Genomic DNA, 5,882 nt, shown 5'->3' on the forward strand with positions numbered 1-5,882 from the left:
CTTTGAGGCAGTGACCATCAATCGTTATGCCCCCGTGTTGTGTCGCGTGCGTGTTTCGGTGTAGCTAAGCTTGTACTGTAATAGGTTGCTCTCCAGTACGTGTTTGTGTACTGGGGGAAAGCCAGCTTATCTTCGCTACACACGTGTGGTTTGCATACTCGTGCGGATCACAAGCCACTACAAAAAAAAACATTTTTGATGACCATGTATGGGGTTGTTAGAAGTTAGATTGTGGTCGCTAAAGATCAATAACGACCATAATCTGATGGTTATTTGCCGTTGTTAAAGACTCCATTGTTTAAATTAATAATGATTGCATACATTTGCTGGTCGTCATTCTTGTCACGACAGGATGGTTTGTCGTTGTCAATCTTGAGGCAATAACGGCCACAATTGTACTATTGACGACCATTTTTTCATCACTAATAATTTGTCCATAGTTGATTGAAGCATCATTAAAGACCACTTTATATTAGTAATTATCATTCTCTTTACCATTTTGATATCCTTCAATGACCACCTGTAGAATCGTGAACAACCACTTTAATTATATACGCAGCGAGTATTAAAATACACATTAATTTAGAAACAAAAGAATGTGAATAATGAAAGGATTATAGCCTCCCTTATCAACAAAAATAAGGTAAATTAACAAAAATGTAAACATACTATTACGGAACTAAAACACCGTTTAGGAAATTTGAGTAAAAAAAGCACACCTTAAGCACTCATCTCATGACCAATTCACATGCTCGTATGTAACTGAAAAATGAGACAACTACAAAAGATAATATTTATTAATACAATCGAGGGAGATCAGCATTGTCCGAATGAATAGCATTCTTCATAGGAGATTACAATGCCTCCCCATGGATCTATATAATACTGTCGACCATCAGTCCTACAAAACATTGAGTGATTTATAAAAGTTAGTCCATGTAAATAAATTGGCACAAAGTATACTAGCATATAAAATCAATGTATGAGAACATCTTGATCATGCTGGCATTCATGAGGATTGTTACTTAGATATGTCCATTCATAAGACACTTTATTTCTGACACTTCTTGCACCACGCCATTCAGCGTTTCTTCGAGTATTTTGTTTCCCTTGCGCAGATAATTCCAAGTGTGAATATAATTCCCTTGACCATGGAATATGGATCCATACAGATTCTCTCTCGCTTGTGAAGAAAAAAGACTTTTCTTGACCTTCCAAAAAAGGTATTCTCTCTCATTTCCGCAAAAAAGCTCTCTTACACAAACGCTCTCTTTAATCCTATGAGAATTTGTTGTTTATTTCTCTGAATCGGCCACACGGCTCGCTAAAGAGTTTACTACTCCACACTTTCCTCTCTAGGATTTGGCTCTTTGGTACTCTCTCTCGGTTCAGCTGCAGCACGATGCACTGTTCCTTCTTTAAAAAAAAATTCGCTGACGAGACTCACCAGAGGCAGTGGGGAATGTGAGACGACAAAGCGACCTGCAGTATCCAGCTCCCCTGGCTAACGGTGTGTGCTGTTGGGTCACTCACATGTGGGCCAGGTTCCAGCGAGCCCATATGTCATTGCCTCATTGGTCGAGCTGCACCCTGATGAGGATCCTCTTCCCAGCCACAGTGTGCGATATGACCAGAAAGGGGTGGACTCCCACGGACTAGCATGAAGAACCTAGGAAGTGGACTAAGAGCACTCCGCGACTCCACCCACCTAAATCGCGTCCGCCGTGCTGTCTGGGGATGTGTGCAACTTTCGTGTAAAATAGTTTTGCCTGCTAATACACGTCCATAGCGTATGCGTTAACAGTATGTACCTGTCCGTCAGCATTAACTGTAACTGCAAAGGGGCCCATAACAGTACTGTACAGTTCGGCTGCCTAATCAATTCGACCGTCCTGCATCAGGGTGGACACCTTCCGGGCCAGTCCGGTCCTTGACCGAGCCGCCGTTTGGACCGGCCAGCGGCGGACCGAACCGGACCGGACCGAGCAGCGCGGCGGTCCCCTTTTCCTGCACCGGACCGGCGGAGGTAAAGCTTGGGCCGGACCGAGAGGATCGCCCATGGCGGCGGCGCCGGCGACGTGATGACCACGGCAGCGGTGACAGACGACTCCGGCAAGCTCCTGGACACGATGAAGACAACTGCATGGTCGAGATCGGCAACGGTTCACACATGGCAGCGACGAGACGCGGTGGCGCCGGCCAGAGCGCATCTGTTAGCCGCTCATGTTTGTTCCTGCAGATTTTCCGTTACATTCAAGTATTTTAGCGCGTCCATGAGCCCATGATTTCGTGTGTGGTGGCCTTGCCGTGATTAGTGGATCAATTTTGACGTGGAGATAGTCGTGGGATGACGCCTTAATTAACGGATCGAACCTCGTTTCTTTTGTGGTTTCTGTTATTTGTTTGACGGAATAAAAGGAAAGGAAAACACGCACAATTTTCTGTGTGCAGGCCTTGCTGTTTCTGCCATCCCAGCGTTCCTTGCCCGCTACCCTGCATCGTCGCTAGGATCGTTTTAGTATCGTGCCATCCTACGATCCGATTAAAGCAACGGGCTGCGCTAACAACCTAAGACCAACTGACCAAGTCACAAACTGAAGAAAATTCTAACTGACGAAGCTGAACTTTTAACAATACAATTACGCTTACGCCTGACGAAACTGAATGTTTGACAACAACTTTTAACTGACACCGCGGTCACCGCGGGAACGACATACGGCGTGCGTGCGTGTGTGCCGCCGCTCGCCGTGCGTGCCTGTGCAGATGCCGACTACGTGCTGGGTCATCCATCCCATCACCTCGCCTCCATGGACGTGGAGCCACTCGTTGAACGGGCTGTTCTCGGCGAACTAGAACACCATGTATGTGTAGCCGCCGTGCATGCAGTGATGCAGAGATCGAACAGGCAAACGAGGCTCGACTGTTTAAAGAGAGCCAGGATGCTCACCTCGACGCAGCGCCCACGTCGCCGGCGGCAGTTCTCGGTCGGACCGAGCGGCTCGGTTAAAATGCGGACCAGACCGAGGTGCTGAGTGGGCCTACTTTTCCAATCCGGACCGACCAAGTTTGCCAGCGAGGCCGGACCGTTCGGTCCAGTCCTGTGCGGGCCACGAGCGGGCCAAAAAGCCCGCTCGCTGCGTCCACCCTGACTCCTGCACATACCTCCACTAGTTACGCCCGACCCCAGGAAGACTCCATTGCTAGATCTGAGGAGAGGGAAGAAAGCTCTCGCCCTAGACTACTGTTCTTCTTCCACCCCAGTCTACTATCCCGTGTGTTTGATCAGCCAAGAAATCATATTTGCATACAAGTTCGAGCAGTGGTGAACCTTGGAGAACAGAGATGATTCCGTCGCCAGATCCGCAGCTAGATCCGGGAAACGGCTTCCATGGAAGCTAAACTATCCTGTTTTTAAAGAAAATCATTCACTTTCTTACCGCACAACCTGTTCACTCCAAAAATTCTTTAAACTGCTTTTCAGTTACGTGGAAGATCAGATAGCAGACGAGTGCGCAGCTGGCTTAGCAGTTAGCACAGATGGTGGTCACGGAAATGCACGCTCTATCTACAGTAGCGGAAGCGAACGAGGTCGATTCATCTAATGCAAGCACGGAGCATCACATTCGAACTATACTAGATGGAGAACTTACATCGAAATCAAGAACACCCAATCTTATAGAGGTCGAAAGGGAGAACAGCGGCTGGGTCTGACAGTTAGTAATTCTTTGTTATGACCAATTATATACTTTCTGTGTATAATATGACAGCTTGATTTCCTAATAAATAGTTAGGGATCTAGGATATGGTATAATTTTGCTTAATAGAAGGCTCTGGTTTGTTCTTAGTATAAGTATTTGTTCTGAAACAGCTCTGTTATGAATATTATTTAGACCATGTGTATTTTTCTATTTCCTAAAATTAGCACAAGTGTGATGTAGTTATTAGATTTACAGTCATAGGCACGGTGAGATGCCAGATGTGCGAGCTGCAAGCGCAGACAGAATTAGTGCTCTGGAGTTGGAGAGTTGAGATGGGAGTGGTGATATGGGTGTTTGTTCTAGGTGGAGAGTGAATGGGGTGTTTATAAGGCAAGATAGGAAGCCTGTGTGGTTGTTGTGTGGTAAAGTGGTGGACTGCTAGCTGGTCGCCGTGGTGGGACATGCTACATTGAATTTGCTTGTAATTTCTGCAGGCATTTAGTTTTTGCATGGTGGTTATGAGCTTCGGTCTGGATGCATGCATGTTGTGCACAGGACGAACGGAGATAATTAAGGCTGTGTGATAAAGTTTGTTACGTCGGTAGTAAGTTATTCGTGTAAACAGGAAGGACGGAACTTTAAGTTGACCTTTAAGGAAAGCCAAATTGTGAAACAACTTCAGTCGAAAAAAATATGTGGAACAACTTCGTCGGAAAATATGAGTACAGTCCATTTGTAATTAATAATTCGAGGGAAGTGTAGCATGGGCAACAGAGTCAGGCAAACTTGTGGAAAAAAATTTACATAAAATTTTGATGAAGTGGAAATGATATTAATATTGCAAACGAGTCGATTTGGTACATAAAATATTAAAAAAATATTACATGGTAATTGGAAGTCCATCTCACGGGGGCAGACACTGCTTTAACGAAGAAACAAAGGACATGATCGAATTGAAATTACGACTAAATGATTAGTCGATAGATTGTCTGCAAGACGAAGGAGGAAACTAGATAACTACGACATGCTTGGGCAGTTTCAAGCGACCTTGCAGCAGATGAACATCACTGGAAACTGAATGAGTAACAGAAGAGCGATGATGCAGCGGTGGAACTTGCGGTCTTCGCGAGATGGGACAGTGAAGAGCCTTGGCCATTTGGTGCGTATGACATTGATGTAGTTGTCCTCCCATTTGCAGAAGTTGCATTTAACTAAACAAAACAGCAAAAAACTAGACGAATGAGGAAGGAAATCATATGATATACAATGAAAACAAGGGAAACAGATTTGGACATAGACACTCGTGTTCGCAGCAGTAAAAGTGCTTCCCTGGCTTGATTTTGGTGCGAGAAACCCACCACTAAACCATCCTGTTGTTGCAAAACGGGCATACCATGAGGGGGAGGGGAGGCTCCTCATCGAGTGGAAGAAGGCAGGACGAAGAGCTTGACATGGTTATCAGAACCATCTATGTATGAGATGAATGAAACGAATGGATATGGGAGATGTGAGGAAGATGAACTTAAATATGAGCATGACCAGGGAGGAAGATGACTGTTGCGTGTGAATTGCCTAAGAGCCGTTGCCAGTGCGGGTGCATTTCAGAGGTTGGTAGTTGGGCAGATGGTGGTTGGGGAGATGGTGCATGAGGCCGGCTCCAACACTTTGGACAGAAGTTTCTGCCATCAGGACAAAAACGCGTCAGCTTTAGTACGGACATACGCAGCACGGCATGCTGAATACGTGAGAGAGAATGGGTGAATACAAAACAGCTAATATAGTGATTGTGGATCCCGAGGAGAATTTATGGAACAGATTTCAGGGTGGGGAGTCATCGAGTGCTCCTATGCAATTTCGAAGAACCTATACCTACTTTGTACTAGTGTTTACATAGACATGACAACTCCTCATAATGTCACTTAGATAACAAGCAGGGCTCGTGTTGCTACGAAGTGCACATATCACGAGGCAAACCGATCATCCAGATATAATGTATCGTGGAGCTCGGCCTGATAAAGAACTTTGCCTCGGAGAGCCGCATCGACATCGAAGGGCCGTCGTGCTCGAGTCAGATTGTCATTCCTCCGGTCTATCCAACATCCTTTTTCACGGCAAGCATGGAGCCCTGCATCAGCGAGTACAGTGTCATAGCGCTGCCGCTCGCGGCGGCCGTAGGCAGCAGCC

The 5,882-nt window shown here is 46.0% G+C and overlaps 1 long non-coding RNA gene across 1 annotated transcript; it reads right to left on the reverse strand.

Moving 5' to 3' along the window:
* Positions 1-4,574: 4,574 nt before the first annotated feature.
* On the reverse strand, positions 4,575-5,876 carry LOC125531966. Its single transcript, XR_007293646.1, has 2 exons — positions 5,092-5,876; positions 4,575-4,909 (listed from the first exon to the last, which is right to left on the reverse strand). It is a non-coding gene; the product is annotated as an uncharacterized LOC125531966 (long non-coding RNA).
* Positions 5,877-5,882: the final 6 nt, after the last annotated feature.

The sequence above is a fragment of the Triticum urartu genome, unplaced genomic scaffold (assembly GCF_003073215.2).
Source record: "Triticum urartu cultivar G1812 unplaced genomic scaffold, Tu2.1 TuUngrouped_contig_8588, whole genome shotgun sequence".
Lineage (NCBI taxonomy): Eukaryota > Viridiplantae > Streptophyta > Magnoliopsida > Poales > Poaceae > Triticum > Triticum urartu.